The following is an 11,931-nucleotide window of genomic DNA, read 5'->3' as shown; positions in this document are numbered from 1 at the left end:
AGTTTTCCTTTGGTCAATCCTGGTGGGTTACATATTCACTTCCAACACATTTAGGGGGAAACAACATTTCTATTAATCGGTAGGTTACACTCGAAGGCCGACCTTGACTTTTTCTCAGAACAGCAGGCAGAGATCCCAGATCCTGTTTTGGAGGACTGAGTGTGATCAGAAGTCTTGTCTGGCATCCAAAGCAAACCCTTGGCTAAAACCTAATAATGTGTTTTCATCCAGGCTCGTGTGAAAATGTTTGTGATTAAAAATGGGAGATATGAGAGCTGAGGCGTTTTCTGCAATCTTGCACATCCTAATTTGGTACTGGGGGAGTTAACACACCTGCCATCTTCCTGCTGACGAGGGTGATTTCTCAACTGTTGTTGTTTATGCCGTCAGTTTAAGGAGAAGGCGAAGACGGTGAGAAAGGGAGAGAAGTCCACGATGGGCAACACGGCGCAAACACACACACACACACACACACACACACAAATATACCAGATACACACACGGATCCCAGGCTGCTGCCAATAACAGGCCATCCTAACATGTGAAAGTGTTGACTGCTTGATGATTTATGGTAGTTATTTGTGGCTTTCTAACCCTCCTCTTTTGCCTCCGCCACCCCCCTTCCTGCTCCTCCTCCTCCTCCTCTTTCTTCATCTTCCTCCTCCTTTCGCTCCATCTCATTTTTGTGCAGTTTCTCCTCTCCCCCCCCCCCCCCCCCCACTCAGACAATGTGAACATGATTAATAATGTGTAATGTCGTGTAAGCGGTCCGCTGTCCGTCATTCCTGCCTGTTTTTGTTGTTCTTCAACGCATGAATTTAAAGGACGGGGGGAGACGTCTGCGCCAAATGATGGATTTTAGCGAACAAATCAAACACTAAACAAGATCTATTTAAAATCAGGTTACATGTGAATATTTTGATCATCCAGTTGAGTGGGAACTTTTAACAACTATATCATTAAAAACAGATAGAGACAGATAGAAAGCCAACAATGCCCCCCCGAGCAAGCATAAGCGACGGTGGCGGGGAAAAACTCCCTCATTGAGGAAGAAACTCCGGGCAGGACCCAGGCTCTGGAGGGCGGTCATCCGCCTTGACTTGTTGGTTGGGAAAGAGAAATACATTGGGAAAGAGATAGGTCAAGTAAAAGAGACAGAGGGAGAGAGTGAGAAATGGTGAGGCCAACACACATTTCAGTTGAGACAGGGCCTTTGTTTTTCACACGCCGTGTCAGGAAAGCTGGACTTTTCATTACGTATGTCTATATTTAGATGTTGGTACGGGGACAGACGTATAAATAAAGATGTGAATACAGAGACAGATGAATAAGTGGTAGTGTAGTCCTGGGTGTCTGCTATTACTGCCACACTGCCAGCGCCCCATCCATCACCGGCTAACACTGTACGTCTGAGTATGTGTGTGTGTGTGTGTGTGTGTGTGTGTGTGTGTGTGTGTGTGTGTGTGTGCGCGTGTGAGGAAGAGGAGGATAAGGAGAGAGGAAGAGGAGAGGACGACGGAGGCCACAGTGCAAGTTACTAATCCATCATTCTGTTTGACAAAACTTCAGCAAAGGGGAAGGAGAAGGGGAAAAGCAGAGACGAGATGTTTTCTCAGAATGATCCTTTGCTTCCTTTTCCGCTTTTCCTCGAGTAATCAATGAGGCAAAACGGTGCCGGTGTTGTTTCTACAGCGGTGCCAGGAATTCCTTGGTTTTCTTTAACTCACCCTCTTGGGCCAACAATGACTCTTGCTTCTTTCCCAACCATCTTTTTCTGCAGACAGACGTGGAGGAAGGATGGAGTGAGCAAGAGAGAGAGGGTGGGGATGGGGGGGGGGCAGACAAGACGGGACAGGGCCTTTAGTCTGGAGATCATTACCTTTACATTATTAATGTATGGCTAAACCACAAAGGACATTCACAGGCAATGAGGAGGAAAGTGACTACTTCTCTGCTTTCTGCAGTTAAAGGTATGGGGAAGGTAAAATTTCTGATTTAAAGTAGGTGGTTTGCTCCATAACTGCTCACACAAGACCACCGTTAAATTATCAATGAATGTTTCATAATGTACATAATACTAAGTGTACAATTTTATTTTAAGGACTGGGGAAAAAAACATTTTCATTAGAATATTTCATTAAAGATAATTTAATTTATAACCAGTCATTTTATTGTAATTATAGTTATTATGCTCGTATGCGTTAGTAGAGAACACGTTACAAAGCAGTTATGGAGACACTTAAGTTATGAACCCAACCGCGGGGGCCGCACAAGCCAGTGTTAGTCTTGGTTCCGGTCCCGAGCCTGGATAAACGGGGAGGGTTTTTGCATCAGGAAGAGTGAAACCTGTGCCAGACAAAGAATGTGAATGGAAAGACCTGTGGTGGTGACCCCTAACCCCTAAAAGAAAGAAGATGTTTAAAAAGAAAGTACACACATCACATCTAATGAGAGAAAAGTGAATAAATAATTACACCAAACGCGTGGAAAATGAGCGCGTGTGTTCATGTATGCTTTATGGTTTCTATCCGACATGTTGGGGGCTCGCATGTCGGTGAAGCTAAGGGTAAAATTAGGGTGTGTGTGTGCTGTGTGTCTCGCTAAATGCCCAATATATCTTGTGTTTTCTGGATCATTTAAGCCCCATTACAGAACAGTGGCGCTGCTTTAATTTCTGAAGTGCCTTTCAAAAGGCGTCACCTCAGGCACTTATTCCTACTGTCACACACACACACACACACACACACACACACACACACACACACACACACACACACACACACACACACACACACACACACACACACACACACACACACACACACACACACACACACACATGCCTCCTACAGATATATTTTCATGTATACCTCTATGACATTATCCACCCTTACACACACACACACACACACACACACACACACACACACACACACACACACACACACACACACACACACACACACACACACACACACACACACACACACACAGGTGAAGACATTTGTGCAAACATACATAACATGCAGGTACCCACACACCTGGATCTACACTCTACAAGGAACAAAGACAAACCTATAATCTCTTGTCTCTCTTTACTCTTACAAAGTCTTATTTCTCTCATTATCTACAGTGTCCTGCTTTTGTGGGTCTTTCTGTGTAACCGTGACTCCGTCCATCTTGGATTCTTAACCGTTATGACCATCTTTTCCAGTAAAAGACAGCAAGATCGAAAGCCAAGATCAGTTTCTGGAAGTGTCTGCATGCAAAGGATGCATTTTTCCTTTTTCCTTTTTAAGGTCTTAGTGCTGATTAAGCCTGCACGCTTGGTAAAATTATATTCACAATGCTAAATGTCACAGGGAGAAAAAAAAAATCCTTCTGCACATTTGCAGATTTAACTGACTGTCAGGCGTTTGTGCTGAGCCGACTGCAGTCGGACAGGAGGTGGAGGTAAGGGGAGCTTCGCTCAGACCCACTGATACAACGGCAAATAGAGTGGGCTTCCTGTCTGGGTTTTGTGGCTAAGGTGCTAAATGCTTCAGGAAACCAGATACACTTGCACATCGTCTAAAGAGATAAAGGGATAAAGGGTGGGAAGGTGGGGTGTGGGGGGGGGGGTGCATGAAGGATGAGAAGGAAAGGAGTAAAAAAAAATTTAAAAAGGCACTCTAAGGGAAGTTTGTCTTTTTCATCCGACAAACTTTCTTGCATTATAGAAAACCATTTTATGCCTCCCTAGAATCTGATGTTATTCAAACTGTTGGGACTTCAGCAGCTGTGACGGCTGTTTGGATTCAAAGATGGGTTAATTTCTCAGAATGCCTCAGTCGTTTGTTCTCTTCCTCCTCTCTAATGAGATGGAAGATGGCTAAATTAGCAGCTGAGAGGCGAGGCTTCATTTACAAGACAATCAAATGATCCTTTACAAAACACACTCAATATGCATTAGATGTCGGCTTTGTGAATATAGGATGGCCTCTTTCGCGCTCAGACGGGGAGGGATGGGGGGTGGGGGTGTATTCGGATGTTGCACGGTGGTGAAAAATGCCAAACTGAAATCATCCATCACAATGCAATAAAAAAGGCCTGCAGCGGTCTGAATGGGTGAGAGGAGTGAGATGTTTGTATTGGCCCACTGGGTTTCCCCTCTGTGAAGAAGGGAATGTATAAATGAACGTGTAAATGTTAAAAAATGTTCTTTTTTATTAGACGAATTGCATCATTAAATCACATTATAAAAATAAAAAATGCACCATTAATTTCCTCACCAAACAGCTGAAAGTACATGCCTCTCTGTCCCCTATGTGCCCCATCTTTGTGTAGACCCATGGGGCGGCAATTCCAAAAGCTATTCCATTCTATTACGCAGATCAATCAGGTTGAGGTGGAGGGGTGGGGTGGGGGTCTATGGTAACACATGTGTAGGGATGGATGGGTCAGAAGACAAAAATAAAATAAAATAAAATAAAAAAGACAGACCCCGTTTTTTTCTGCCTTCAAGCCAAACAGCAAACAGGTAGTGTCTCCTTTCCAGTTTCTGTCCTTCCCTCTATCAGGACATGAAAGGTAGCATGAATAATAGATGAGTGGAGTGATGAGATCAATCAGAGGCTATCAGTCTGGGAGATAGGAGTGGACAGAGTAGGACATACGGTAGATCTGCACCGGACTACAACAGCCCAACCTGCTGTTAAGAGATTGCAGCGAGAGGTGGAGATAAGCGTTCATCCGACTGGGGGATAGCTCAACCAGAGAGGCCTTAATGCAAGTTATTCAATTACAAATTCAATTGGGCCTCAGTTAAAAACCAGGAAATGAAGATGAGCCACACATTTTGAGGAGCCCATTTCAAGCCTTCTTTAGGCTGTAGCCAGGATGAGTCGTTTAATCTGATAGTCGATTGAAATAAGATTACCTACCAGCTATTCTGGTAATTGATTAATCATTTCAGTCTTTATTGGTTTAAATAGAGAGTGTTTGTGTCTCGGATTTGCTGGTTGTACAACACAAGCGATCTAAAGGTGTCACTTTGATTGTTCTGTTTTGAGGTGGATTTTTTACTTTATGAAAAAAAAGTTGGTAACATCAAACACTAAACAAAGACAAGCGAACACAGTAAAATGTAGAAATAACTAAAGGTTCATTTATAAAACAGTAATTAAAAGCGGTGGTCTGTGGATGTGTGACACAAATTTAGTGATATTTTCCTTTATGCTGCATTCTTCATTGAAAATCTGCACATTTTCTGAATAAAATCTGTTTGTCATACTTTTTTTTTTTTTCACGGGATCCCACATCTGCGACAATGCCACCGCAGCATGACAAATGCAAACAAAAGGTTCACCTATTCATCACTGTAGCGCTAATTATGCAACTATAACAATCGTGACTTTCTGTTGTTTTTGTTTGTCCTCAAAGAAATTACAAAAGCCAAGGATGGAGGTGGAATGTCAAAAAAAAAAAAAAAAGCCTCACAGCTTCTCTGTGGAGGTGCACGTGAATGCCCAGACACACAAACTAAACAAACACACACACACACACACACACACACACACACACACACACACACACACGCACGCACACACACACACACACACACACACACACACACACACACACACACACACACACACACACACACAAATGCAGCTTGTGTCCCTGCTGCCTGGATCTGGACTCCGCCTGCAGGCGTGATTAATCCAGTGCAGAGTGGGAAGATTTTGACCCTAAACAGAAAAGTCCTGTTGAGGCTGCGAGAGGCACTGATTTATTTCAGTACCTCTCCATCCACATTAATTATATCCGTGCAGGTGCAGGCCCAAATTCTTCATCCCCCCCAGCTGTAGCCCTTGTGCTGTGAAACACACAAATAAATAGACAAATAAAGCTAGCACATACAGCCTGGCCCCATTGCTTTGCCAGGCTGTACTTACAGTGCCTGGGTGGCACAGAGAACACTGACCGTCACGGTGGTGAAGGATTATGCACCCAGATTTAGGACAAACGCAATAACAAACAAAGAGCAAACACAAAAACACAGTTTGTCCTGGAAAGTTCTCTCATGTAGAACCAGTTCTCCTGCTTCTTCCTTCTTTTCCTTTCATTCCCTTGGTAAAATCACCAAAATAACGGTGACGAAGAACAGTCAAAAAAACGGAACGTTTAATAAAATGTATTTGAATTTAAGAAGCAGAAGAAAGGAAGTTTTAATTCAAGTTTTAATCACCAGTGCACAGCTACAAACTGTCTAGAAATAGAGTTAAATTGGTGACTTTGTGATTGTATAAATGCTTTGTGGTTGGTTGCATCTGGATGCTCCATATAGACCTACAGGAGACCTATGTGTGTGAGTGTGTGTGTGAGTGTGTGTGTGGTACGTTCACCAGCTCCACCACGGCGCTGTCCCCTAACGGTCCTATTGGTGTGTGATGTGTCACTGAAAGCTCCACTCATTATGGCCTACATTAGCATCCTACGTCACCCTGATTAGCCCCCCGCTGAGCCAACTTCACAGCGCAAGTGTGGTTGTTTGTGCATGTGTGTGTGTTTGTGTGTGTGTGTTTGTGTGTGTGTGTGTGTGTGTGTGTGTGTGTGTGTGTGTGTGTGAAGTGGAGACACATGGAAAGAAATCGAGGGAGTGGAAAAACAAAACGGGCGAGACTTTTCTCCTCTTAAGGCGGGAACATTGTCTCTTCATCCCATTGACAGCTTCCTCATTTCTCTAATACAAATGTCCGCCGGCGCTGGTCGGCATGCATCAGGAGCCTGGGTGTTGGCCCCATCACTGCTCCTCTGTTGCTCATTTATTACCCAGTTTGTTTGCACTCTTATCTGTGACCTTGCCCTGCCAGCCCATCCATCAAACATACACAGACACCCCCCTCCCCCCCTCCAGCTGACATATACACCCGTCTGCCCACTGATGGTCGGTAACTTGCCTTCCTGGACACTCAGACGCGTGAATACATACGACTTAGCGTTTTGCATGAGACCTCACACACTTATCACTCCATCAGCACGTGCTGCACTCGTTCAAAAGGTGACGTCGTTCACTTTTTTATTCTTGTCACACTATTCCATCGTTGTCATCTGGTCCTTCACTTAATTTCTTCCTGTACCTGTCCCAAGTGCACAGGTGTGTACAAGGCTGTGGCTCTGATCAAATCCCCCCTCATCAATATCAGTCAATGTACATAAAAGTAAAGAGTAAAGGTGTAGCTCATCTGTTCTCGTCTTTTGCGTTTCTTTTCACACTTTATCATTGTTTATATAACTTATTCATAATAAATTAGACACAGGAAGAGTGTGCATGTCTACTTTTTGATTAAAAGTCATCATTTAAAAATTTTTGTGGCTGTTTTATAAAGCTCAAATGGAGTACGGTGATTTCAGTTATTTTTGATGGGGAAATGTTTGACTTATGGATTAAACTTGTATCTCCAGGTCCTACTGTGTTGATCCCTCTGTGGAAAAAAAAAATCCTTAAAAGTAACTGCGTTGGCCGGGAATCGAACCCGGGTCAACTGCTTGGAAGGCAGCTATGCTAACCACTATACCACCAACGCCTTGGTGGTATAGTGGTTAGCATGGCTCTTACAAGGAGGATTCAAAGCATGTGATTCCCATGATTACATCCTGCTTCAAAGCGGTGATGTAATTAAACTGTCAGTGTTCGTGTATTCGACCGTCCGTCCGTTAGTTTGTCCACCAAATATCTTCTCAACCATTGATAGAAAGACGAAACGAAAAGCACATTACTCAGGCAGCAGAGGGGATGAAAATGAGATGATGACCTTGACCTTGAGAAAATTAGGTCAAGGTCAAATTTTAACTTTTGTACATTCAGGAACTGGATAAGATAGAAAGAAGGCCAATGTGAGGAAGACCATAGATCAAAGCTAGTGCCTTGATCTATGAAAGTAGGTCAGAGCACTAGCTTTGATCTTTGACCTATGCAAGTAGGCGCACTGGGTACACGTCTCTGAAACACTGGGTTCACGTCTCACAAAACAAAACGCAACACTTTCAGGAAGTCACCCAAAAAATGTGTAGGTCAGGGTAAAATTTTGAATTCAGGGGTGTCGCGGGACGTTGCAGTCTCTGACTGCATTGGTTTTATGTTTTGTATTTGACCTGCGATTGCATTAATCTGGTTGGTGAGACATGTTGGCTCCTGAAAACTACATTATTTGACATGGTTGTACGTGTCTCCTTCCAAAAGATTACTAGAAATAGGTGGACTAGTTTCCTCAAAATCAAAGTTTCAAAACAAGGTAGACCAGAAGCAGTGAGTGTCACACGGCCTGATGCAGTGCAGCACTCAGATGTCTCTTGTTGGCAAAAACTTCCCGGAAATTTGCAAACACCCCCAGTCTGTTGGAAACAGAGAACGTGCAAGATCACTCAAAACTGATGATGGGTTTGACAGTTATTGGAGGAACCCATATTCTGATGAACACAGACCCCTCTATTAGGAATTATAAAGGCATCACTTATTATAATCCAAATAAGTCTTTTTAAGGAGGGGGCAGACGGTTCCATGGAGGTTCCTCCACATAGACATGACATTACTCATTTTGTTCAATCATCACCAACACATTCAGCAATAAATTAATCCTCCCGTTGAGTCCGGTCCTTCACCCTTGCTGTATGAACACACGCTTCCTCTCCCTGTACAGACCAGTCCTTTCCAGTAGGAATCAGACAGTCCAAACAAATGGGGGAGTCATGGCACTCCTCCTAGGTATACCAAATTCAAAACAGAAAAAAGAGACATATTCCATTGGATCTTCCATCAGTGGTTCTCCTACGCACTTGGAAGCAGAGGAGGAAGGAACTGGTATCCAGTTAATTACCATCTGCCATCTAACCTTGGTACAATTTCTAGACTTTAAAAACATCAGTGCAAATAGTTTTGGACCACTGGTTTGACAAAAGACGTTTCAAAATCTTGGGTTCAGTGTTTCTTTTAGCCACACGTGGGTTTCAGAGATCCGCCGCTTCGATCCAAAACATAATAAAGTTGAATTGGTGATTCTAAATTGCTCATAGATGTGACTGTAAGTGTGAATGCTTGTTATGTTTTTTCTTTTCTTATCTTCTAAATTTCTAGAAGAATTCTTACACGAAATTTTGTGTGACGTTTTTACAGATTCTTATAAGGTGTTATTGGATGTTAACCGGACATAACAACTTCTTGCACCAGACAGCACTAAGACCCCAGCATCGATTCTTCACACTGTCTCAAGGTCACATCACTGACCAAAACACATCACCTTCCTGTAAAATGCTACTTCACTAAAGCCATATTTTCCTATTCCAGGGACGAGTCAGGCAGACATAATCAATACTGCTAACTATGCTTACTGGAGGACTTACTTGGCAGTTCCAATGGGAAATCGTGAAATGCATTACATAAATGTTCAGTAAAACAATTTGCATGAATAATATATTTATAAAAATATCTCAACTTTATTTCAGGGAAAATTTAAAGTCGTATATCTAGTTAAAGAAATTCTTGTTTCATTATGCAATAGGATGTTTCCACAGATACTCCAGCTCTCACACACAGTCCTACACAGAGTGTTTGGGGGCCAGGTGCCAGCAAATGAAGGATCTCCCTCACAATTCACTTGTTATTGTGCTGTCTGGGTGACAAGTATACCTATAGACTGAGTATTTATTTCCGGAATGTTTTGTTCCGTTTTCCTGCAATGATGAATGTTTCTTTTATAAATCCATCACCGGGCCTTTTAAACCATAAACAATATTTCTCCAGCCCAGATTCCTTGTGCAGCAGTCTTGGGGAACCTTGAGATTTCCAGGCTCTGATTTAATGGCTCGTAATTCTTGAAAGGCAATCCTTTTTCACCCTCCGATGCTCAGATTCACCATCCTTCCGGCAGCCCACCATGCTCGGCCTCTGTTCCCCTCTGGATCCCCAGGCTGGACCAAACACCAGTTAAAATTACTCAGCTGGAAACAGCACCATGCCCCTTCTGTCACGAGCATCGGATCATCTCCTAGAGTGGCAGGACACAGCATCCCATTATGGTTCTTGGTGGATGTGTGTGCAATGCAACTAAGACATAGGAAGATAAAGGAAGTATTTGGGTAGGGGCATTGGATATAACGGGCAGATTTTAAAAAAAACTACTTCATGCAAACCCATGCATGCAAAATAGTCGGATATGGTGGTGCACGTTTGTGCATGTCTCTGAATGTTTGTAAGTTGAATGTTCGTAAATTGAGGACTAACTACTCACAAAGTGAGAAAAATGTATGATAAACCAAAAACTGCTCCTGATAAAGTGTAGAATTTGATATTACATAGCCTTGTGACTTGAAACTGAAACAGTAGCTGCTGCAACAATTACTGAAAGTAACTTAAAATTAACTTTTATTTAAGCACATTTCTGGAGGTTCTTTTTGCAAAAATGGTACCCAGAAGAGGATGAATTCATTCTAAAATGACCAATAAACCCCAGGAAGTCAACTAAGTTACATGGGAGAAACTACAGGAAGTTAAAATAACAATCATTATGCTGGTATCTCTAATTGTGTTGCTTCCTCTCCTCGTGTGTAATCCCCGGTTTGCCTTCATTAACAATGGATGAATTAATTAGAAACCTTCATAGGATTTCTCCACAGTGAAACCAGGAGATAAAACACATCCTATCCCTCAGACCTGTTCCTTCCCCTTGTAATTTCTTTTTTCTTGTCTCTCTTCCCCCCCTCTGCTCTTAATTGTATTGTTTGCTTGTTGTGTCGATAGCAGGATTAATTTCACTATAGATCAGGATTATTGACCTTCTCGTCAATGTTATTTCATTTCTGTAAGGTGCTAATTATCGGAAACAGGGGAAAGCAAATTGCACTGTAACTTGTCTCACTTGCTTTCCAGTAAAGCAGAAAGAAAACAACGTTAATTTCCTTTTAGTTGCCCTCTTTGGTGGGGTGAATTCAAACACTACCTCACTGTCTGTCTGGAAGGACACAGTTCCTGACTGCTCACACATGACTGGTTGACTTTATATTTAAAACACTCTTAACTCTTCTGACCCTTTGCCCACCACCAAATGCCATTGATGTCAGACTTGCTCTTCTTTTCTTGATTCTCTCACATCATTTGAGAGAAAGGGGGAGGACACAGTTCATAAACAATTAACCGGCTGGATAAGTGATACACTCAAGCTCTAACAGACCTGAAAAACATTGTGTTATAAATTCCGGTAATTGACTGGTGGTTAAACTGGCATGTCTTAAAGCAGTTGCTGCAAAAATATGACAATTTCTTCTCATGAATGAAGAGGAAGTGTTTTACTTTACAACAAATCCAAAAAAGCCTTACAAGTGAGCAATGGCGCATGCACTTCCAGAGATTCACCCAAGTACATTGAGCCCAAAGTCGCTCTTACCCGGCCTTCTCTCCCTCCCTCCCTCCTCCAGCAGTCCTCTAATGAACTGAAAGGTCAGAGCACTAATAAAACTATTAGCAGAAATGAATCTCTCAGATGTGTTAATGCACTTTTAATTCCTGTTAGCAAATTTCATCCCCCAGCAGTTTGGTTCCCACTAATGAGAAATAAAACGTCCTGCTCTGGGGGAAGAAGGATGGTGGGGGGGGGGGTGGAAATGGTCGATGCTCTGGCTACTCCACAGCGGACTCCATTCACACACATACGAGTCACACACACCAGCGTTACACCTTCAACAGATCCTGGATGGGCTGGATGTTATTCACGGACCGAGGCCTGTTCTAAGCCCCGTGATTCGGTAGGGTTAATTAAAGAGCACATCTCCATCTGTTCTCATTCAGCCTCAGCTCAGTGTCTCCCCATCAAGCACACAAGACACAAACACACACACACACACACACACACACACACACACACACACACACACACACACACACACACACACACACAC

General features: G+C 42.9%; 1 non-coding gene across 1 annotated transcript; it reads right to left on the bottom strand.

Moving 5' to 3' along the window:
- Nucleotides 1–7,496: 7,496 nt before the first annotated feature.
- Nucleotides 7,497–7,568, bottom strand: trnag-ucc (transfer RNA glycine (anticodon UCC)). Its single transcript has one exon. It is a non-coding gene; the product is annotated as a tRNA-Gly (tRNA).
- Between the last annotated feature and the right edge of the window lie 4,363 nt (nt 7,569–11,931).

The sequence above is a fragment of the Antennarius striatus genome, chromosome 2 (genome assembly GCF_040054535.1).
Source record: "Antennarius striatus isolate MH-2024 chromosome 2, ASM4005453v1, whole genome shotgun sequence".
NCBI lineage: Eukaryota > Metazoa > Chordata > Actinopteri > Lophiiformes > Antennariidae > Antennarius > Antennarius striatus.
This window is presented reverse-complemented; position numbering and strand designations above follow the sequence as displayed.